This window comes from Stegostoma tigrinum, chromosome 26, assembly GCF_030684315.1.
Source record: "Stegostoma tigrinum isolate sSteTig4 chromosome 26, sSteTig4.hap1, whole genome shotgun sequence".
NCBI lineage: Eukaryota > Metazoa > Chordata > Chondrichthyes > Orectolobiformes > Stegostomatidae > Stegostoma > Stegostoma tigrinum.
Window position 1 is genome coordinate 29428802 of NC_081379.1, and position 25092 is coordinate 29453893.

Sequence of the window (25092 nt, forward strand, 5' to 3'; positions counted from 1 at the left end):
CAAAAATTTATCCAATGGGCCCCATAATTTTCTCCTTAACTTCCCACAATTTCCTAGGATACACTAGATTTAATCATGGAGATTTATCCACCTTTATATTTTCTAATACCTCCAGCACTTCCTCTTCTGTAATATGAACTGTTTTCAAAACATCAATACTTATTTCCCTGAATTCTCTACCCTCCATTTCTTACCCCAAAGTAAAAACCGATGTGAAATATTGATTTAAAATATTTAATATTCATTTAGTTTAAACATTTCATTTAATAATTCAATATTCCATTCATCAATTCCCCATTATTCGCTGAGTTTGAATGCTAACTTTACCTGATTTGTTGTGCAAATTCACCAGGATGCTACCTGTTGTTAGGAGGAAATATGCTCCAATCTAAGGCAGCCCATGAAAAATGCACATTTTTGAAAATTCGTTCACATGATGTATTTGAACAACTTCCCTGCCTTGGTTCCTTAGGGGATAAAAAAGAGTAGATATAGATTATATTTTTAAAAGAAAACAACACAGCAACAAGTGCATGTTTAGTATTTGAGGTCTTTTAATGTAATAAAAATAGGATTCAGTCTATTTTTATTAAAAATGGTACTTGACTAATTTTGGACCGGGAACCCCAGTTTCTGAAGATGCTGCCAAGAAATCTACAGGTCAGAACTGTAGTCAGCAGCTCTGAGAAATCTGAACTTGTCTAACTCATCGGCTGTGGTGAGAACTTCAACTTCATGGGTTGTTGTGAGATGTTCAAGGTTAATATGCTAATAAACTTTAAACTTTTTAAAAGCGATCATTTTATGCTTGCATTCACTAGTTTGGAAAGTAAAACCAATCTGCATCACTGACCAAACTAGCAACATTGCTGTTTACACTATATATCTCATAGCGTCAGAATGGTCCAGCTTAAGTCAGTGGTGGTGAAAAGAAAGTGATAATTCATTTCAAATCTTCCCTACTGACCCTTGTGAGGAACCATTCAGCTTAATGTTGGTACTGAATTCATCAAAAACATCCCTCACTAGAAAAATTAGCTGCTCATCAATGTAAAAGAGAGGCTGAAGATAGGGATTATTTGGTAAAAACTAGATATTTGGAGAAGTTGGTGAGGTGGGGGAGGGGTTGTTGTGTGGAATAGGTGATTTCCCCCAGCTCTTATGACTGTACAGGAACCAGTTGGTGTACTGAATGGACGCAGTCTTCCAGACTGCTGAAAATATACATCAACAACAGCTGAAGTCCCATCTACCAAACGTCGGGCCTGCATCTCCACCAGTTCTGAAGAAATCATTTTGGACTTCCAAACAGCAAACTGTTTCTCTCTTCACAGATGCTGCCAGTCGTGCTGCTTTTCTCCAGCACTTCTGTGTCTGTATTTCAACCAATTGGTATGAAATGCGCAGAATTTTCTTCAAATGTGAAGTGTCCCTGTATAGATTTTCGTTGCCCTCCCTCCAAAGACAGAACATTCTTCCTGAGACCAGAAAGCTCATTCACACCTGGCAAGTCCAGAAGTGAATCTGAAGAAGAACCAAAGGACCACCACACACATTGCTGTGCCTTTATCCAACCCTATCTTCAATTCTGTATTCTTGCAATACCATACTTTTCACTGTATCTCAGTACATGTGACAATAATAAATTAAATCCAATCAATCAGTACGGTGATGTTCAGCTCCTGTATTCTTCCTCTCAAAGAGCATAAACTCTCAGTTTCCCACATTACATTCCATCTGTTGTGTTTGTTCCCATTTGAGTAACCAGTTTACGTCCCTCTCGGAACGTTTTGTGTTATCCTCAGCATTTTTCTTTCTACCCACTTTATTGTCATCTGCAAATTTGACAAGAGCTCAGTCATTTCCCTCATTCAAGTCATTGAGGTGATTCTTAATTTTTTTTGGCTTATTCTGAGTTGGCTGAAGATATTTTGGAAGGCTTTTGGCTAGAAGGCAACTGAGTTCTCCAGCCATATCTTACCCAATATACCGCTTTAATTAGCTGCCATGTCCCTATCTCTTGTGCTCAATTTCTGCCCAATCTTATTATGTCCCCTCCCAGAATGATTCGCCTTTCAGCAGAGATCCACTGAAATACCAGCACTGCCCCCCCTTGCTCCCATGCCATCTTGAAAAAACCCTTGTGCATCTGGCAAGAACCATCAGCCTGGAGCAGCTGTGTGTGGTTACTGCGATTTTCCCCAGAAACAGCAAACAGGGAAAATTGTTGCTCTGTTTTGCAGGTGGGATCCTGGAGGTCCTGCTGGATTGAGTGGTGCCATTCTGGGACTTGCTCCTCTTTTGGGAGCAGTTGAGGAGACTGCCATTTCAGGCCTTGGCAACCTGGTCCAATGTTGCCATTCAAGCTAAAACACTCTCATGCATCTGGAGGGATGCCCAACGCTGTGGGAAGAAGGTCATTGTCCTTCCCCTTTCTGCCAGGGTGAATGCTACTATCTTCTATCAGCTACCTCACTCTCACTCTGCTACTGTACCCATCTCCTACCAAGGCTCTACCACTCTCACTATCACATGCAACATCTTCCCTCACTTGTAAATGCCCACTCCAACCCCTGATATCTCTAACCCAGCATACCCTCTGATCTGCCTTTTACTTGCTCGGGATACCTCCCCCATCTGTACCAATTGTAATAGTTAAACCACACGCTTTCATCTCCAGAAATGCACAATAATACCTGCCTTTCAGACTTGTTTCAAAATGAGAACAGCCCACAAAAGGGCAGAAAGAGTCAACGTGGGTAGTGGTATCCAACATTTGGCTCCTCGTTATTTGGGGAGGGTCTTGACTCTGATTATATCAGAGGTTGCCCTTGACCTACTGTGCTGGGATCCCCTACGAGAGGTTATTCCCCGCTGACTGGACTGAAGTCAGTTGTCAAGCATGTCACATTTCCCATCTTTGTGTCTGTGCTAACCAGCAAGTCAAGTCAGGGGTGACACGAGTCAGGCATCTCTGGCTGAGGTGGCAAAGTGTAAAAAGGAGGGAAAGATGCAGCCGTTGTGAGAATCCAGGTAGACTCAGAATGAGTGAGCGAGTGCTATGACAGCAAGCAATCAGCAGGGTCTGGTTCAGCGAATCCCCAATCACACAGTGTCCTTGCTGCAGCATGAAAATGGTAGTTTCTGGTGCAACCCATGGTGCATCTGAAGTGCCCAGTTTCCAACATGGCTGTTGGTTTGGAGCAAATGGTGAGCTGAACCTGCTCTGGTTCCTTATCGAATTTTCCTGACGTTTCGTTTGTTTGGTAAAATGGGGTAGCTGAATACAAATGCAAATTGTGTCATTACCAAGGTGTTTAATAAGTGTTAATCTCCATCAATTAGCTTCTCATTGCTGCCTTGTGAAAATCTCACCATGCTACCTTTGAAAAGCATAAAAGCATAAGATAAAGCACTGAGATAGGTATAATTTGATTCCACCACATATCTTACCACAGCCCATATTGCTCAAACTCCTATAAAATTCCATTCATTAATGGAATCTGAAAATAACTGTAGCCCAGAACTGATCCCTGTGGGATGCCACTAGTTACAGATTACAATCCTGAGGATGATACCGCTACTCCAATTCTCTTTTGTTAAGTAACCAATCCTCTATCCATGCTAATACTACCATGCTAATACCCAATGAGTTCTTATCCTAGTAAGTAGCTTCATGTGCAGTTCCTTAATTGAATATTTTTTGGGAATGCAAATATGATGCAATTACTGGTTCCCCTTTATCTATCCTGCTTGTTACCTCCTCAAAGAATTCTAATGAGTATGTCAGGCATGACTTCCCTTCCATGAGGTAATGCTAACTCTGCTTGGTTCTATCATGGATTTTTAAATGCTCAGTTACTGCATCCTTTAATATTATGATGCTAACATTTTCCCAATAACCAACAGCTAGCATTTTTTTCCTTCCTTTTTTGATTAAGAATGTTACATTGGCAGTTAAAACTGAAATATATTATCTTAGGCAACTTGATATGATACTAATCTGCAGCTTGCTTGGTGATCAGACAGGTTCATCCCATTTGCTTCTTCCTGAACTCTGAGAGTCTCATCATCTTTGCAATTTCTTCTTGAGGTAGATGTGCTGGGGAAGAGGCTGTTGTCCGCTTACTTCTGGATTGTATCTTTCTAAACAGTATCTGTACAGAAATGCAGTGGATTTTGCTGAGATTCATCCTGAGTAGCTCCCTGATACAGGACTCTATGCTCTATGGGTTGTTAATATCAGCTGCAACTGGCAGACCATGTAGTCAGTGAAATATTCTCTTTGGCTTGTCTTTTTAAATTTGTTTTACAGTTTTTTTTCGTGAGTTTGCGATGAATCACAAACAACTTGAGAAGAAGAAACAAAAGGTGAAATGATGGTGAGTTGACAGTCTTTATTTAAACTATTACTTTTGTTTCAAACTATGGCTTCTAACTCTTAGCCAAAAGAATTACCCCTTTTGCAAGGTTAGGCAAGTCTCCCTTGTTAAATGTTTGGTGAGTTAACCCAAAGTTTGAGTATATGCAGGCTGTGAAGAGGCTACAGTAAAGCATCTCACAACATCTGATTGAATCAAATTCCATTATTAATGCATGACAATAATGGCTGTTGCTAGTTTTTTTGCAATGACATGCCATGATTCTGTCCATTTCCATTAGCTTGTAGTCACTAAATAATTCAAATTTGTTTTAACTGCATGGGACATTAAAGTTTTTAATGGTGCTTTGTGGTTTTGGAGTTTCAATTTATTTTTCATACTGTGTGAATGACACAGACTGTGTGAATGACAGTTTTGTCAGAGGCACTGGGAAGACAAACTCAAAGGATGGAGTAATGCTAGTGATTTTAGAAAAAATTGACCTCATCTGTTTCATACTGTAAGTGGGGCACAGACTGCTGAATATACTTTAGTTATTTAGCATTCTTCAATTTATATAATCAATAAAGGAAAATATCCAACGCTATATAATACTCATGTTTATCACAGTCCTAAAAGATTTATTTTTAATCATCCTCTCAGTCTAATTTTTTGCTCAATAATTTATTTGCATGTTTTACTGCTGCGAGAATTATGATCTTGGTTTTCATGGAAGTTTAGAAAAGTAGCAACAGCAATTGCAGCAACTGATACCTTAAGCACAAGTCTAAATGGTGTTTGTAATCAACTAAGTGTCTGCTTTGGGGATTTTTAGGGCGTATTTCTCTTTATAAGCTCTAGCAACTTATCTCACACAATTCTCAGCAGCTTACTTCATCTGTTCACCATGCCTATATGACACACTGCCGACGGCTGATATTTCCTGGGAATCCTGGTGCCAGAGCCATTTTTAAAAGTGCTGTGAGCCAGAAGATAGCCCTCACATTTTCTGTGTGTGAAGGGTTTGCCCCAGAGATGGCTGAGACAGGCACATTTAGACATTACTTTGTTGACAGTGACCTGTGATCCTGGTGCATGGGTTGGAGTGGAGGAGGCTCATTTCCTTTCCTCAGGTACTGTGGAGGAGTCCAATGTGCCAGACCTTGCTGACACCTCCTATCAAATGTTTTCTTGGCACACTGACCTTTGAAGTCCATGTGCAGCACTGACTTCCAAATGGGACATTAATGTTTCGGCATGCTGATCAGCCTACACAGAATCTCAGAGCAGCTACACAGCTTGGAGGGAATGTTGGACATTGCCAGCCTGGCAAGAAGTTGGCACTCTGACCAGTGCGACATCCATAATCTAGAGGGAAGTCCAACAATGCAGGAAGAGGGTGCAAGGCCTTTTGCACCTAGCAAAGGTAAATAACACCATCTTCTCTCAGCTACTTCTTATTCAGTCTAACTGCTGCAGCAACCACCTCCCACCAAAACATGTGTTCCACTACTCTCATTACTACATGTAACATCTTCCGTCACCAACCCCAAACACTCAGACTGTGATCGCTGCATGCCCGCTGTGCTGCCTGCTCACTCACTCAAGAAACCTCAGAGCCTTTCCCCTGCCTACACCAACACTAATAGCTATCCAGCCAATTTCCATTTCACTCAGTCCCCCCCTTTTCTCTCGGTCTTGGAGAAAACAGCTCACCACAGGGAGCCAATAATGCTATAGCTGTGATTGACATTTCATCTCTTAACCCCCCAACGAGGAGAGGGACCTTGCCTTAATGCAGGAGGACTGTGGCCACTCGTGAAGATGCTATGATCTCTATGTCCTGGCAACCAAGTAAGATTCATTGTCATATGCTGTGCTGCTATCCCACTGCTGCCAGTGTGAATGGATTTTTAAGATGCCCACGCTTCTATTCCTTTCCCACAACACATTCACTTGTGTTTCCTGCAACCACCAGTGGCATTCACACAGTCTGTGCTGGGAAGAGAACAGCCCTCAGGTCATCATCCCTTCCTCCATCTCTGAAGAAGGAGCCGCAGATCCTTTGGAGAATGCACAGGCAACGCTGTATCCTGCACTCTCTGCCAGCTCAGACGCTGACTCCTTGGTGAGTACATTAAGCTACAGTACAGCCAGGAACACATTCTGGTAAGCACCTCACTGCCACCTCTCCTCAGCTTGCCGAGGAAGAAATGTCCCACAACAATGGCACTTGGATGACTGCCAGAGCACTTACTCAGTCTCAAGCAGGAGAGGACCATTAGGTGATCATCAGTTCCTAACTTTACACATATGCACAGGAAGACAGGTTTGTCAGAGGCACAGGGGAGACAGACTCAAAGGATGGAGGGGTACCCAATGCCATGTTGTGTTGCCTTAGAGATGTGAGTGTCTGACAGCCTCTATAGACAGGTTGGCTGCTGCCATTGAGAGCCAGGTCTCCCACACTGAGTCTGCTGCGTGTATATACACAGCTCTGTACTCTATTGGTGCTCAGTCCAAATGGCATGGTAACAGCACCCCACATGCCCCTTACTGACAAGGATGCAGGGTGTTGCTAGTAGGTACCTAGCCAGAGGAGAAATGACATGCAAAGTCCCTCCCAGAGGTCTCCTCCCATGAATCTGATGCCTGGCCCTTCCACCCTACCTGTCACCTTTCCCACTGTGAGAGTTCAAGCCGAGAAAAGTGAACATGCACCTGGGTGCATAAGATGGTATAACCCTGTCTAGGTGTTGGCTATCCTTTCCATAGCACCTGTACAAGCATGAAACTTTGTTGGGATAGAATGGGGAAGAGCATTGAATGTTGTGTTTCATCTGTTTGTAATGACAACTTTTCTAAAACAGAATGAGCTGCTAAGAAAGATTGAAGCATTAAGCAGCACTTGCAGTTGAGATGATGCAGGGGATGCGGGCCTCAGCAGTGCTGAAATGTTTGCGGGTCTGTGAAAGAAGACTTCAAAACTCCGTTCTGTTGAACAGGCTTCCCAAAGAGGTCCTTTCTGTGTCTCTGTGATTGAGTGCCTGCTGTGAAGGAGCTGAAAATACTGTTCTGTCTGAAGAACATCCTCATGTTCTTTCTCAGCACAATGTTGCAGTTCTCACGGACCACATTGTCCATCCCATAGACTCAGTGCGCCATCCAGTTGTAGAGCAGAGATTTTGAAGTATAAGTCATGCCCTTTATCTGGGTGATACTGGTTCAAAACCCCAGACATGAGCTACCTGGAAAACTGATGTGGAGAGGCCATTTCATTTGGCCCCAGTGGAAGGAAGTTTTTCATTGCAGAAATGCTGGGCAACATGACATGTTGTTCTGACTTCCAGTTCTGCCTCTCTCTCATCTGCATGGCTTTGCATGAAAAGATCAGTGGCTTTCCTGAATCTTTGCCTTTTTTTATTCATTCGTGCGATATGGACATCACTGGCTAGACCAGCATTTATTGCCCATCCCTAATTGCCCTGTGGGTATTTCAGAGTCAACCACATTGCTGTGGGTCTGGAGTCATTGTAGGCCAGACCAGGTAAAAATGGCAGATTTCCTTTCCTCAAGGACATTAGTGAACCAGATGGCCTTTTCCTGACAATCGGCAAAGGTTTCATGGTCATCATTAGATTCTTACTTCCCGATTATTATTGAATTCCAATTCCAACATCTGCCACAGCAGGATTTGAGCCCAGGTCCCCAGAACATTATCTGGGTCTCTGGATTAATAGTCTACTGATAATATCACTAGGCTATTGCCTACCTGTGATGTACCTGTCGTTGGAAGCTCTGCATTAGGGGTTGGTTCCTCATCAGCTGATGGTTTTTGTTGATCTTGGACACGAGTTCCTTATCCATTCATGTAGCAGCCCTTGGTGCAGTGTACACAGGTACAACCCCAGCTTCTGAACCTCAATTCTTAGGGTGTAGTCCCAATGAGCCTATGTGGGCAATTTCAGAAACGAAGCATCTCCTCATTGATGGGATTATTCAGCAGTCGGAGCAAACACAAATATCATTGGACGAGTGTCCTCCAAACATTGGGACATGGAGGTATCTGACAAAGCTGCCAATGGGAGGACTCAACATTTACATTGCATGTTGTGGCCCTGACTGAGGTGTTTGTTGCTCACATCTCATGATACACATACTGTAGATGGTTGTACGTATAGCAGCAATAATGAGAAGCACTCCCCCACACCCAAGAAAGGCAGCTTTCCAAGACGCACTACAAAAATACACTCCCATCTATAAGGACAAGGGCAGCAAACACATGGGAACATGACCACTTGCAAGTTCCCGTCCAAGCCACCTCTACATCCTGACTTGGAAATATATCGCCATTCCTTCAGTCACTGGGTCAAAATCCTGGAATTCTGTCCCTCACAACATTTTATGTCTAACTTCAGCACATGGACTACAATAGTTCAAGAAGGCAGCTCATCACCACCTTCTCAACGGCAACTGGAGGAAGGCAATAAAATGCTGACCCAATATACCATGAATGTAGTATGACACCCATATGACACCCATATACTATGAATGTAAAAAAACGTTTAGGACATGGCGTGGGCATTTTGTTATCTGAGGTGTGAAGTGAGAAGCTGCTGTAGCTGGTACAGGTAATGGGGCTTGGAAGCTGATTGCTGTTTTGACAACCAAGGGAATATTTCTAGACCTCAAGACATTACTTGTACCTCACAGCCATTAGTGAGATTGATTTGTCATGTTGAATAATGTGGTCAAGAGTGTTTATGGCCAGGATTTATAACTGCAGCAGTAGATCAATGGGTAAGATCTATGTATAGCCTTTTGTGATTGCAGATGTCTTTCACTTATACTGTGTTGGTTTCTGTTTAATGTTACTGCCCTCTTAAGAGCCTCACAAGGCCTGGAAGTGGAGTAAAAGATATTCTTCACTATTCTGACTTACTTTGCAAGTGGGCCATGAATGAAGGCTGTCTTCCTTAGCTTGACTGAAGACAACTCCCGTTAGAGATTCAGAAATGGTCATGTGGTTAAAGCACAAAATGTGCTTGCCAAATACATCACTAGCACATCATGTCAGTGTAACATTGATGTAGCACGGTACTTTAAAGCAACATGCCTGTCCCCTTGACTGATCACTGCTCTCCACCAGAACAAACTGCCTGGTTTATTGCCTGTGCTAAACTGCAAGGCAAAACAGAAGCACCATGATCCTGTATGCTCTGAATGAGATAGCAAACTGCAAAACATCAAGGCAGAGACACTGTGAGCAACTAAGTGGGCAAAAAGTGAGTGAACACTAAGTGGGCAAGCTACAAGCCTTGAGATGCCTCCTGTTCCAAACCATGATTTGGGTGCCTGGCTCGAGCAACAGCATTATATTGAATGGTGATGTGCTACAAATTACAACAAGGAAATGGGAACCTATATTGTAAGGGACTCAGAGGCTCTGTGTTGGGGCTGGTGTGTGTTCAATGATGACCTCACTTGTTGGGGGAGGAGTTGCAGTTGGTCACTGTCCACAGAATATGCCCTGAGATGTTGGGAACTGCTGTTTAAGATGGAGGTCCAGGCAGCAAGTAGTGAGCTGGACACCAAGTAATCTCTCTGACTTGCACATTCAAAATTGTTGCCATCTAGTTTCTATCCCACAGGTGGCAGAATGGGAAACTGCACATCAATGATTTAAAGTTAGGTACTAATGAGATGTAAGTGCATTCAAATAGACCTCTGGCTGCTCATTAATGAGATCCTTGTTACACAAAATCAGGTTGCAGAATCTGACTTTCTTTACTTAACTTCAAGAATTTCACTTTTTCAAAAATTGCCATTTTTTCCTGACTGACTCGCCATTGCCCACATTGTCCAGGAGCTGGGAAAATTCAGCTCAGTCTTGAATATACTTCCCATGATGGTGAGCAACTGAACTAAAAGTGCAATGGAATGTAAACAGTCCATAGTGTAATCTGTAATCATGATATGTTTAATTGTTCTTAAAATGCGGACAGAATTCTAAAGTGCTTTGAAATACAGTTTGCAGCAGTGTTATATTTAGAAATCAGTAACTGGGCATGAAATGCTGAAGATGTAAATGTAATTTTGGAGACCTTGAAGGTCATGTCACGCCTGAAATTTTGATACTTTGTTCTAAACATGTTTCAATGTTTGGATGCTGTCAATGTTTTCGCTTTTTAGGCTAACATAGTTATCAAGAAAGCATTAGAAACATTTTGCACATGAAAAATAAAAAACAGCAGTTCATGCTTCAATTGAATTTTAAAATGTAAAATTAGAATAAATGGGATAATATCCTAGAATAGGAAAGAAGCAGATTTACATAATGTATTGAAGTCTCAACGCCCTATTTTGCCTTTTTTTGGACATTGAAATAATTGATTATAGGCACTATACATTGCAATCATTGTAATAAATGTAAAATACATAAAGATATTGTTTTCAGGATCAAATACAGGAGTTGCCTTATCTACTGATAGCTGACCTTGACTGAGTGTCAACTTCCTCCGCATACAATTGGCAGAATAAGGAGTTGGATCTGTAGAGCAAGTAGGATGGTGCTTTGGATCAGAGAATTGCACAGAACCTCAGCAGAGGGCATATATGGCACTCAGTTCAATTGGCAGAGAAGGGCAAGCAGTGGAAAGAGCCTTTATCAGCAGGAGCCTTATAAACATTCAAAATGGGCCACATGAACGTGTTGTCAGTGTAATTCATCGTGAGTCAATGCAGCCTCTCAGATAAAAGGAAACTGACAAAGAGAAACTGTCACCTGTGACTTCAATAACCTTCCCGTCGAATGCACACAACTTAACTGTGTGACTTTACCTGACCTACCTGTAATAGTTCTTTGGATTTGCAGGATGAGTCACAGGGAGCTGCATTGCTCAGAAGTTGTTCTTCTCTGTTGACATACTTGACTTTTCGAGGTGGAGTTGGAGGAAGAAAGTGCCAAAGCCAAAAATATAGTGTCCAATTTTTAAAGTCAGAGGGGCCAATCTTTGAGCTGGGATGATGTAACTGAGGTCCTAAAGGCAGGCTCTTGAAATTGCTGCTTGGAAAGGAAGAGGAAGGGTGTGCTCAATGGGAGTCGTTCACCCAGTGCTCCTTCATCCTTGAGCACTTGGTGGGGTCAGTGTGGCTCAGGAGCTGGCACAGGCAGCCCAGCGGCAGGAATAAGAGAAAGTGCTTTGACAGGAGGCCAGGCAGTAATATATATATTTGGGTAGTAATATCTGTTGCACACTAGATTCCAGACTTCTTCCTGGCCTGCAAGCAAGTTCACCAACAGAAGGACAAAATACCACCATGGGAACCAGGAATCAAATTTATTTTATTACAGTCCTGGATCTGATCACTGAATGTATGTCATTATCAGGCTAGGGAGTAATAACTTCTAAGTTTGAAGTCAGTGAAGTGTGAGACTGAGGTGACTTACTAAGAAATAAAGATAGAAGATTCTACGTTTTTATGCAAACAATAATAAAATTTACTACACAGATTTGAAACAGCAATACAATCTCCAATACTTGTACAATTTAAACGTTAACCCCCCAGAATTAATGAGAGGTAGATATAAGTAATAGAATGTGTTCAAGCATGTCACAACAGATAGAAAATGCCAACAAAAGAGGTGTCATGGATTTTGCCGCAATTCTTGCTCCAATGTTAGCAAAAACAGTGAGTCAACGAAAGTTATTAAACTTCAGAAGGGATTATAGCTTTTCACTGTTATCAGTCTGGTATGGAAACTCCCTCTCAAGAACAATTTCCGCTTGGACTGCCTGAATGATTGCTCCCATTCTACTAAATCACCATCTGTTCCTGGGTATAGCTATCCTAGACTCCAAAAACTGCACTCCAGTTCTTGCTCACCGGCAAAACTCTAGCAGTTCACTGGCATCTAGCTTTACCAAGATAGAACTACCTGCTTTTCTTCCTTGAGCTTTAATCTTGCTCAGTTACATTAAAAAAACTGTTTGCTTGCATTTAACCCCATTGCTCGGCTATATTGAACAAATAATTACACTCACGCTTTTGTGTTTCCCCAACTTTCAGGAATTCTATCGCCAAGGAGTTATCTAATTTATAATAGGATTTCTGACTGAGTTTTTTTACACAGAAGCTGTGGAGTTCGGTTGCCTTCCCAGCAGTAAAGCAAAAGACAACATTACCTAACATGGATAACAAGGTGTAGAGCTGGATCAACACAGCAGGCCCATCAGTATCAGAGGAGCTCGAAAACTGACGTTTCGGGTCTGGACCCTTCTTCAGAAGTTTCTGAAGAAGGGTCCAGACCCAAAGCATCAGCTTTCCTGCTCCTGTGATGCTGCTTGGCCTGCTGTGTTCATCCAGCTCTACACCTTGTTATCTCAGATTCTCCAGCATCGGCAGTTCCTACTATCTCTCTCACTACCTAACATGGTATCTCTATCTCACATACTCACAGACTTTCCCAACTGCCTATAATTTTTGATCTCCTTCTCAGCCACCATAGAACTATCCTGATGGTCCTATTGAAAGTCTTGGACTTAGGTCCTATTTCTCAGTAGAATTGCATATAACTAATACTTTGGAGCAGGCAAATGTGACCCTTTGGAACTGAGGATGCCCTGATTGTTATATTCTCATAGAATGCTGCCTTCTGCAACACAAAAGAGATGTTACAAAGAGAGGGATTCATTACAATTTCGTTTACAGTTATGTAATTATACCAGTTTGAAGTCCATACTTGCCTCCAGTTGATTTTGTTAGAATCAGTTACAGGCTTACATTATGGAAACATGCCACTCAGCTCATCATGTCTCTATTGGCTGTTTCTTAGAATGAACCAAATCTAAGTGAATGTCTCCAGACCCTTCCCCTAGTCTATATCTTCTGTTTCAAATATCTGTCCAATTTTCCCTGAAAGCTAGAAATGGTCTTTAACTTTATCCATTCTCTGCATTTTGTGTTCCAGGACCTTTTTACATGAAGTGATTCTTCCCAAACTGCCTCTTCACACTTAGGGATAATGGGAACTGCAGATGCTGGAGAATCCAAGATCTGATGAAGGGTCTAGGCCCAAAATGTCAGCTTTTGTGCTCCTGAGATAATGCTTGGCCTGCTGTGTTCATCCAGCTTCACACTTAGGCCTGGGTTTTGTGATGGTAATTCAATTCATGCCGCTATTGAAGAACTGTTAAATGACTACTGAGAGAGTCCAAACAGAATTGAGTGTCTTTCCTTCCCTGTGACTGAGATCTCTGCCAGCAGAGGGTCCACCCATCACAAGCTGATGCCAATCAGAGACAAGCAGCTAGATGATTGCTGCCAGCACCAGCATTGGAAGGAACACTTTCAGACCCAAAGCAAAGTCCAGTGAGGGCAGGATGGGCATCATGGAGTAGGAGCCCACGGGATTTGGGAGGTAGGAGGGTCGGAGGCAAAATCAAGAGACTTGCCCCTCCCCTTCCCAATGCCAAGTCTTTCAACTGGGGCAGTGCTCGATTCCAGGAAAACCACACCACGCTCACCTCCTTTCTCAAGGCCATTTCTGAATGCACTGTGCAACACCCTGATGCACCTTGAAATTGTGGTATCCTGAGGACTGTCGAGCAGCTCATTAATTCTGCATCAGAGTACTTCTGATTTAGTCAGGGAAGGGTCTTTCCAACAGGGAAATGGTCCTTGAGCCTAACCCCTATGCTTCCACCTATGAAGGGTTGCATCAAATCCAGCCCTTCAGCCTTGATTTCCACTCTTAATGTTCCCTTAATCTGACTTGGTAAAGTCTGGTCTGGGAGGACTCATTTTTAGTCCAGGATGTCAGTCTTGCCTGGAAGGGAGGCCAGGTGAACCTAAAACTGGAGCAGAGGCTGCTGGCTGCAGATATGGACACAAAACCTGCCTTCCTACAGATACATGGTGCTGAAGATTAATATAGAACAAGTAGAATCAAAAAAGGCCTTTCAGCTCTCATCCCTCACGTCCCTTCCCTCCCACATCAATTCCTTATGCTCCAACCATGCTAACCCTTATCAACCTCCTATTCCCCATCCCACGTTTTCATCCTCTGTCCACCTCATACCTGTAATACTATTCTCTGAATTTTAGAAAATGAGGAGTGAATTGCTTGAAGTGTATGGGAAGGATGTTTCTTAGCTGAGAATAAATAAAATTGTATTTCAGACATCACTATAATCAGAAGCATATACACTTGTGAAGACACAGAAACTACATTTAAATGCTATCTCCTCAATTATTTTCTTAAACATAAACATTTAATTCGAGTGCAAATAGCATTGAACCTCAAAAGCCTCACGTCAAAAATGCCAAAATCACTTGTAACATTCAATAACTGTATAATGGGAGGCATCACACTGTGACAATGGGTCCTTGTGAAAACGTTCATGTTGCACTAATCCAGTAATGGAAATTGCCAGGCTAATGTCAGTAAACTGAAGTAAATAGAAAGCATCTTGTTTAAAGTTCCTCAGAATTTAAAAAAAAAAGTTGAAAGGCCTGAAATTTTAAATGTCTGGACAGTTTTGATAGACCCCTTCGATAACTTTGGCAGTTCTTTGTCAGTTTGACAGTTCAGATGGATTTCTGGATATTTTAGGTATATTCACATATATTACCAACAACCTCAAAGAGCACCTGACTCTTCCAAAAGCACCTGACTACTCCTTCCACAAAGATATGCAGGGACTATATCCAAAGGGGTATCTCACCCCTCCTGGCTATCCCAATGAATCCTTGAAGTTCAGACCAGCTTTTAGCTGGTCTAATGTGTACACTGCAGGCTCAACATGACAACAATATAATACTGTACTTTGGCTGCCTGTGTAGGGGGTGTTTGCTCAAAACGTGACTGACACCCCTCCCACAGAATGAGAAATGCCATTTGCAGAGGCAGAGAAGTTCTTGGTTACGTTGAAAGTCTGATCTTTTAATCAATTTGTCCTTGTGTCTATCTTGCCAGAGGAATCGGTCTGTCCCCAATTAATCTGACAGAACTCTACTCAGAGCCGTCTTCTAAAGCACTTCCTAAACATCATTGTTTCAATGTAATGTGTCTTGGTCACCGCATCATAGGAAGGATGTGTTTGCACTGGAGGGGTGCAGAGGAGATTATGGAGCAGCTTAGCAATGAAGAGAAGCTGGATAAGTTTGGACTGTTATCTTTAGAGCAGAAAAGGCTGTGAAGGAAGCTGATAGAGGAACATAAAAGTTTGAGAGGCGTGGACAGGGTGGATAGAATGGAGCTATTCCCATTAATTGAAGGGTCAATGACACGAGGGTTTAAATTTAAGCTGAAAGACAGGCAATTTAGGCAATATTGAGGAAAACTATTTTCATCAAGAGTTTTGTGGAAATATGGAATGGGCTGCCTGGGAGGGTGTGTTGAGCCTTGTACACTCGCAATCTTTAAAAAGTACTTGGACGAGCCATCTGAAATATCATAATGTACATGGCTGTGGGCCTCATGCTGGAGTGCAGGTTGGATGGGCTGTAGGGTCTCTTCTGTATTGTCAGATTCTAAGTAATAGATATAAAAAACAAAGAAATCATGCATATTATTTTAACGTATTACATTATGACTATCCTGTAAGTTATATGTTGAATTTAAACTGAACACGTCTGTATGAGGGTGGGTCTGTATGTGAAGTGGGTCAGTGGGCAATGTAACACTTTGTTGTTAACTGGTGCCTTTGATTTGTGTGTCAATTTTAGTGAGTGTCTTCTTTATGTATCTTTGTTTCTTAAAAAGTTTCCTTCTCAGTGACCTTCAGTCGTTTGCAGTGAGATTGTGAGATACGTGATTTATCCTGCCCTTGTTGTAGATCAATACCTTTTATTATTTCACAACCAAAGACTTAGGCATAAACACTGCCGAGGATTACTGCTCACATGACCAAAACACTATGGCTATAACGCATTGGGAAGAATTTCAATATCTCAGCTACGTTAACCCATAAAAAACTGAAGTTAAAATAAAGTATCAGCTCAAAAGAAAAGAAGGCTTATGTTTGTGCAATATGTACTTCAGCTACCAGAGACATCCCCAAATTGCACCATTTATAATTAATTATGTTATAAGGGGCGTCATAGTCATACAGGCATTTTGCGTATAAGCAGATGCTTCAATCAATAATGACATTGACGACCAAAGAGTTCCTTTTTGATGGGGATTGTTGAGGAAAAGGATTGCAAATGAGGTTATTGGGAGAACCTCCAAATTTTCTGTATTTAGTACCATGCAACCTTTACCACTTGATGAAAGTTTGGGGGCTTCAGTTTTATGGCTCATTCAAGTTTCCAGATTAGACATGCAGCTCTCCTTCATTACAGTGTGAACTTTGAATTTGTGCATGTGCTTTGGTGTGGAGCATCGGCTCACTGAAGTGGTTCTACTTGTTTAGGAGATGACCTCCAATGTCACTATCTTACAGATTGTGCCCATTACTTTATGCAGTGAGTTAATCCAAAGGAAGAAACGTACATGTATGAAAGAAAGGATTGGAGATATACTGTTCAGTCTGATAGAAATGAAGGATAATTCTCAGGTTTTAATAGAACAATGGTCTTTATGGAGATCTGAACTCAGCTGGTGGACTTAATGTTTGAATATATCAGAGTGAAAACCAGAAAATGGAAATGCTTGTTACAGTACAACATTTGCATCACTGAGTTACACTCAACAAATCTGCTGAGAAGATCTGATATATAAGAATGCATTCTGAAAGTTAGAAGTTCTGTTTTGACAAGGAACATAACATAAATCAATACGGTCAGCCTACTTTCTGTCATTATTTCACCAAAATCAAAAGAAGGGCTGTCATGCCCCACCTGAGGCAGTTTTGATAGCGAGGGGATTTTTATTCAGCTAGGTGGGTGATGGGTGGACCCTCACTCTCTTCCCAAAGCCTCACTGATTCAGTCCTGGGCAGGCGGATTAGTGTACGGAACATCCCGCATTCCTACCTATTGAGGCCCTTAAGTGGGCAATCAATGTTCATCTTAGGACTTCATTCTGATGGTGCTAGTGCTCATCCAGCTGTGGCAGGACATGTGCTGTTTGGGAAGCCCAAAAAAGCAGACCCTGTCTGGATTCTTTGTAGGCTTTTAGGGTTGGGATCTATTGTTCTCAAGCAGTCAAGGGTCAAATCTAGGAACCTGGGTGCCTAATGAACAACACCATCATCCCCTTGCTGCTGAACTCCTTACACATTCTCTCTGCACGACTGCCTCTTCCACTGTGGCTTGAACTCCTCACCAATCCTGGATCTCAGGCAGCTGCATTACTAATAGCGTCTACCTCCTATGATTGGCTGGAGGCCCTCAGTGGTAGGATTTCCATTCCAAAGATCCTTGATCATGGTGAAGGCCACCACTGCCCAGTTAAGTGCCCAATTGGCATTTAGATCAGCAGGCCTTTCCGAAAGTGTGTGATCTGGAGCCGTAATTTTCAGCCAAAAGCTTCTGACAAGTTTTCATTGTCCAACAGTTGATTTTGGTCGTACTAATAGATGCTTGATGATGGCTTAGGGTATGTGCAAACATTTTTGTTTTTACTTTTCTTTTCCCCCATATTTATCTTGTGAATTTTGCATCATTTGACACAGGACAGAGAAGAGATCTTGCTGGTCAGGCCACGTAGAAATCTTTCAGAATTAAAACTGCAATGTGTATATGCCAGCAGCATAACAACTCTTTTGACTAAGCTTTGCTAACAGGAGTACCAGGTAAGATACATGTGTGGATCCACATCAATGGAACGTACACAATAGGTCTGTCAATAACATATGAATGACCTTCTAAAACATGCTAAACCAGATAAATATTCTTGTCAATTAGTATCTGAATGCTGTGATCTTGGTTCCAATTATTCAATGAAAGATGACAAATATAGAATTTGCATTTTGTAAATGATAATTCCCTACTTACATGATATGAGTGTGTTAATTTGATCTATTAAAATTGCAAACAAAAACAGAAATTGCTTGAAAAGTTCAGCCAGTCTGGAAACATCTGTGGAGAGAAGTCAGAGTTCGCATTTCGGGTCTAGTGACCCTTCCTCAGATCTGATGGTAGCTAGGAAATGCTGCTTCTTTAGGCAGAAGATAGGGCAGAGGGAGTGGATAAGGACTAAATGATAGATGGAGATAGAGATTAAAGAGAGTATAGGATTGTTGGACAAAGGAGTGGACAATGGTCAGTTCAGGAGAACGAATAGCTGCTAATGGGGGCTGTTATGGGTGACTTGAGTTGTTTGTAATAACAGACCATGTAATAACAAGGCCTGATGTATGGTGTTGGAGTCAGAACATGGGAGAACGTGCCTGAAACCCAAAAATTGTTGAATTCAATATTGAGTCCAGAAGGTTGTATAGATCCTAAGCTGAAACTTGAGCTGAACTTCACTGGAGCACTGCAATAAGACTGAGACAGAGCTGTTGGCCAGGGAATAGGGTGGTGTGTTGAATTGGCAGGCAACAGGAATTTTATGGTCTTTTATTGTGGACAGAACATAGTTGTTCTGCGAAGCGATCACCCAGTCTATGCTTCATTTCCTCAATGTAGAGGAGACCACATTGTGAGCAGCAAATGCAGTATTAAAATTGCATCTCAGTTTAGATTTATACAGGTCTCACTATGAGTAATTGCAGCAATGAAGTATAATTTTACTCAAACCTCATCATGCATATGCAGGGAATTCAGTATAAAACTACAATTAAATAACATTGAAGTGATACTGCTGTCATAAATCATCCTTGACACAGGGACTCTGTGGTGAGTTGAATGTGAATTTAGTGCACAGGTTGGTGCAGGAGGAATCTAGGTGTTCATCCAAGACAAGCTTGTAACAAGCATTTTACAGAAATTTCTTCTTTTCAGAAAGAGAATTGAGGAAGGTGAGGAGTATACAGTTCCTGTTTGATGAGAGGGGAAAGTCCAAACAAACGAATATTTATTAAGATCATCCTTTGATGTAATAATTAATTAAGATGATATTTGCCACAATTGGAGCCGTCTTAGTTAGCACAACTTGAATATATACAATTCCACAAAGCTTGGTTGGTCGTTATTATATAACATTGGCCCAGTTTGTTATGTCAGTGCTGAAGAAATAACACTTACTTCGCACTTAAGATAATAAAATGTGAGGCTGGATGAACACAGCAGGCCAAGCAGCATCTCAGGAGCACAAAAGCTGACGTTTCGGGCCTAGACCCTTCATCAGAGAGGGGGATGGGGGGAGGGAACTGGAATAAATAGGGAGAGAGGGGGAGGCGGACCGAAGATGGAGAGTAAAGAAGATAGGTGGAGAGAGTGTAGGTGGGGAGGTAGGGAGGGGATAGGTCAGTCCAGGGAAGACGGACAGGTCAAGGAGGTGGGATGAGGTTAGTAGGTGGCTGGGGGTGCGGCTTGGGGTGGGAGGAAGGGATGGGTGAGAGGAAGAACAGGTTAGGGAGGCAGAGACAGGTTGGACTGGTTTTGGGGTGCAGTGGGTGGAGGGGAAGAGCTGGGCTGATTGTGTGGTGCATTGAGGGGAGGGGACGAACTGGGCTGGCTTTGGGACGCGGTGGGAGAGGGGAGATTTTGAAGCTGGTGAAGTCCACATTGATACCATATGGCTGCAGGGTTCCCAAGCGGAATATGAGTTGCTGTTCCTGCAACATTCGGGTGGCATCATTGTGGCACTGCAGGAGGCCCATGATGGACATGTCATCTAAAGAATGGGAGGGGGAGTGGAAATGGTTCGCGACTGGGATGTGCAGTTGTTTATTGTGAATCGAGCGGAGGTGTTCTGCAAAGCGGTCCCCAAGCCTCCGCTTGGCTTCCCCAATGTAGAGGAAGCCACACCGGGTACAATGGGTACAGTATACCACATTGGCAGATGTGCAGGTGAACCTCTGCTTAATATGGAAAGTCATCTTGGGGCCTGGGATAGGGGTGAGGGAGGAGGTGTGGGGGCAAGTGTAGCATTTCCTGTGGTTGCAGGGGAAGGTGCCGGGTGTGGTGGGGTTGGAGGGCAGTGTGGAGCGAACAAGGGAGTCACGGAAAGAGTGATCTCTCCGGAAAGCAGACAAGGGTGGGGATGGAAAAATGTCTTGGGTGGTGGAGTCGGATTGTAGATGGCGGAAGTGTCGGAGGATGATGCGTTGTATCCAGAGGTTGGTAGGGTGGTGTATGAGATCGGGTGGGATCCTCTTGGGGCGGTTGTGGCAGGGGCAGGGTGTGAGGGATGTGTTGCGGGAAATACGGGAGACGCGGTCATGGGTGTTCTCGACCACTGTGGGGGGAAATTTGCGGTCCTTGAAGAACTTGGGCATCTGGGATGTGCGGGAGTGGGATGCCTCATCGTGGGAGCAGATGAGGCGGAAGCGGAGGAATTGGGAATAGGGGATGGAACTTTTGCAAGAGGGTTGGTGGGAGGAGGTGTGTTCTAGGTAGCTGTGGGAGTCGGTGGGCTTGAAATGGACATCAGTTACAAGCTGGTTGCCTGAGATGGAGAGAATGGGAACTGCAGATGCTGGAGAATTCCAAGATAATAAAATGTGAGGCTGGATGAACACAGCAGGCCAAGCAGCATCTCAGGAGCACAAAAGCTGACATTTCGGGCCTAGACCCTTCATCAGAGAGATGAGTTCACTCTCTCTGATGAAGGGTCTAGGCCCGAAACGTCAGCTTTTGTGCTCCTGAGATGCTGCTTGGCCTGCTGTGTTCATCCAGCCTCACATTTTATTATCTTGCCTGAGATGGAGACTGAGAGGTCCAGGAAGGTGAGGGATGTGCTGGAGATGGCCCAGGTGAACTGAAGTTTGGGGTGGAAGGCGTTGGTGAAGTGGATGAACTGTTCGAGCTCCCCTGGGGAGCAAGAGGTGGCACCGATACAGTCATCAATGTAACGGAGGAAGAGGTGGGGTTTGGGGCCTGTGTAGGTGAGGAAGAGGGACAGTTCCACGTAACCTACAAAGAGGCAGGCATAGTTGGGGCCCATGTGGGTGCTTCTCGCTTCATTGGTGACTGCCCAAACCACTTTTGGAGGCTTTTAAGGTGCAAGGAAGCTTTCATCTGGACAGCAATTCCTCCATATCTGATATTAGCCTAGTGAACAAGGTATAGTGGGACTTGATGGGGTAGATGCAAAAATTGGAAGAGGTTGAGTACATTGGGCCTATGCTTTGAAATATAGAAGAATGAGAGGCATTCTTTTTCAAATATGCAAAGTTCTTGGGGACCTTGACAGGGTTGATTGGGGAAGGATTGATTCCCCTTGTGGGCGAGTCTAGGGCCAGTGGGCAAAATCTCAGAATAAGAGTTCGGACACTTGAGACAGAGATGAAGAGGAGTTCTTTTCACTCAGCGGGTAGGGAATCTGTGGAATTCTTTATGGCAGAGGAATGCTAAGGTTGGCCCATTAAGAATTTTCAAGGCTGAGGTAGACAGATTTTAATGCAACTGTGACATACACTACATTGGACGAACAGGCAGAAAGCAAGCCACCAGGATACATGAACATCAACTAGCCACAAAACGACATGACCCACTATCACTAGTATCCTTACATACAGATGAGGAAGGACACCACTTTGATTGGGACAACACATCCATCCTAGGACAAGCCAAACAGAGACACGCACGAGAATTCCTAGAAGCATGGCATTCCAACTGGAACTCCATCAACAAACACATTGATTTGGAGCCCATCTACCACCCTCTGAGAAAAAGAACAGGAAATGACATCACCAATGCAGGAAATGACATCAACACAGGAAATGACATCACCAACCCAAGGAAACCGGGACACAACACCAGCGCTTCACCGGAGGCTCACTGATGATGTTACCTAGAATGGTGATGAAACGTCTGAACATGAACGTTCTAGCTCAGCGAGTAAACTTACATCCAGAACCTCAACCTGAGCTACAAATCTTCTCAAAACTCACCAGATTTTTAATGATTTAGGAAATCAAGGGTTATGGGAAAAAGGAGGAAAGTGGAGTTATCAGATCAGCCATGATCTCCCTGAATAGCAGAGTGGATTAAATGAGCTGAACTTATGCTCCTTCTACTTACTTATGCTCCTACATTTTGTGGTCATACAGTCCTTTCTCTCGTGTTTTCCTTGGGATGACATGGTGGCTCTATGGTTAGCACTGCAGCCTCACAGCGCCAGGGACCCGGGTTCAATTCCAGCCTTGGGCGACTGTCTGTGTGGAGTTTGCACATTCTCCCCGTGTCTGCTTGGGTTTCCTCCGGGTGCACCGGTTTCCTCCCACAGTCCAAAGATGTGCAGGCTAGGTGGATTGGCCATGCTAAATTGCCCATAGTGTTCAGGGGTGTGTGGGTTGTAGGGGCATGGGTCTGGGTTGGATTCTTCAAGGGACGGTGTGGACTTGTTGGGCCGAAGGGCCTGTTTCCATACTGTAGGTAATCTAACTGTAACCAAATTGATCATCCACACTGAGGGTCTCTGAGCTGTAACTGGTCAGAAATGCACAGTAAAAATATACAAAGTGTGGTAGATGTTTGGAACTCTGTTCCACAAATGGCAGTGGATTCTGTATCAGTTGTTAGTTTTAAATCTGTGATAGAAAAACTTTTGTCGAGCAATGGTATTGGAGGATATGGAATTAGGCCACATCAGCCATTATCTGATTGAATGGTGAATCAGGCTCAAAGGACTGAATGGCCCACTCCTGTTCTTATGTAAATGGTGGGGGAAGGCGTATTTCAGGAGATCTAGATAATCAGGTTCCTCAAAATGGAAAACATGCTTAGCTTTGCTTTAGCAGTCATGGTTTTTGTTAGGCAGGGAACATTCTACAAGAGACCACAACCTCAAAACAGGGTGCCTGCTTGCTGTTCAATCCTTATTCTAGGGCTATGAGGAGTGGGGGCTGTTGTGTGTTTGGTGGTTTGACAGCAGTTGGGTGGACTGTGGGAAGTCAAGGGAAAGCATTTACCATCTTCCTGAAATTGCCCCCAAATCGTGTCAGATATCCTAAGGCCTGAAAATAATGGCTGACCAGAGCTAGCTTTAGTTAACGGGTGGGGGGGGGGGGGGGGGGGGGGGGGGGTGGGGGGGTGGGGGGGTTGCGCAAAAGAAAGGTCTGTGTTCTGGAGGTGATAAGAAAGTGATTGCTCTTTACATCAAGTCAGCATTTGACCAAAAAATCCCTCTACAGTTTGGCATTAAGCCTAGCAGAAAGGAAGTTCACTGTAGTTGTTGGAGGCCAAAAATCTGATCATAAGAACATCATTGCAGGACTTCCTCAGGATAGTGTCCTAGGACTACCTACCTTCAGCAGTTTCATCAATTACCTTCCCTCTTCAGCATCATAAGGTCAGAAGTGAAATTGCTTACTCTTGATGGCATAACGTTCAGATTCATTGTAACTATTCAGGCACTGAAACTATCCGTATTTTCATTTAACAAGACCTAGCCAACATTCAGTCTTGGGGTCCGAAGTGGCAAGCAACCATCCCGCATAAGTGCCAGGCACTAGCCATATTCAACTATCTTATCTTGTCATTCAATGGCTTCATCATCACCCAATCCCCACTATCAACAGTTCCTGGGGATTATCATTGATCAGAAACCAAACTGGATCAGCCATATTGAATACTACAAGAGCAGATCAGAGGTTGGGAATTCTTAGGTGAGCAACTCATTTCCTGACTCCCTAAAACCTGTCCTCTAACTACGAGGCACAAGTCAGGAGTATAATTGTATACTCCCCAATTTACTTCCAATAAACTCGTGAAGCCGTACAGAACCCATGCAAAGCAGACCACTTGATTGGCATTCCACCATAAACATTCACAAGCTCCAGCACTAGCACAGAAGCCGCAGATACATACCATCTTCTGCAACTTGACAATGTTCCTTTGACACTGACACTTTGACAGCAATTCCCAAGCTTGCTATTTCTACCTTTCAAGGAACATGAACCACAGACGCATGGGAATATCACTTACGATTTCCTTCCCAACTGACCCTGACTTGAATTTACATTGCTGATCCTTCAGTATCACTGGATCCAAATCCTGCAACTGCCTCCCTAACAGCACTGTGGATGTTGCTACATCACGTGGACTCGAAATATTTTTAAGTTGATAGTAGACGGCATGAAGTTGGGTTTTGATTTCTAAAGTTTTAAAATCTTGCCTGACCTCAATTTACCCACATTTGGTCACTAAAGTTTAGCTCCCAAAATCTAAATCTGATGAAAAAGGGAGGAGATGCCTTGTGGTATTATCACTGACCTGTGAATCCAGAGACCCAGATAACATTTTGGAGACCAGGTTTGAATGTTGCCATGGCAGATGGTGGAATTTGAATTCAATTTTTAAAAAGTCTGGAATTAGGAATCTAATGACGACCATGAATCAATTGTTGGAAAAACCCATCTGGTTCACTAATGTCCTTGAGGGAAGGAAACTGCCATCCTTACCTGGTCTGGCCTACATGTGACTCCAGACCCACAGCAATATCGTTGTCTGTCCTCTGGGCAATTTGGGGTGGGGAATAGATGCTTTCTAGCCAGCAACGCCCTCATCCTGTTAATGAATAAAGAATAAAGGAAGTATAAAATGGGAAATATAAAATAGATTTAAATCATGTGTAAAATGTGAAATAAATACAGTTGAATATAAATGGAATTAAAGGAGAGTGATAAAAGACAGGCTGGATTTTATTTTTTAAATATATCTTTACTAATTA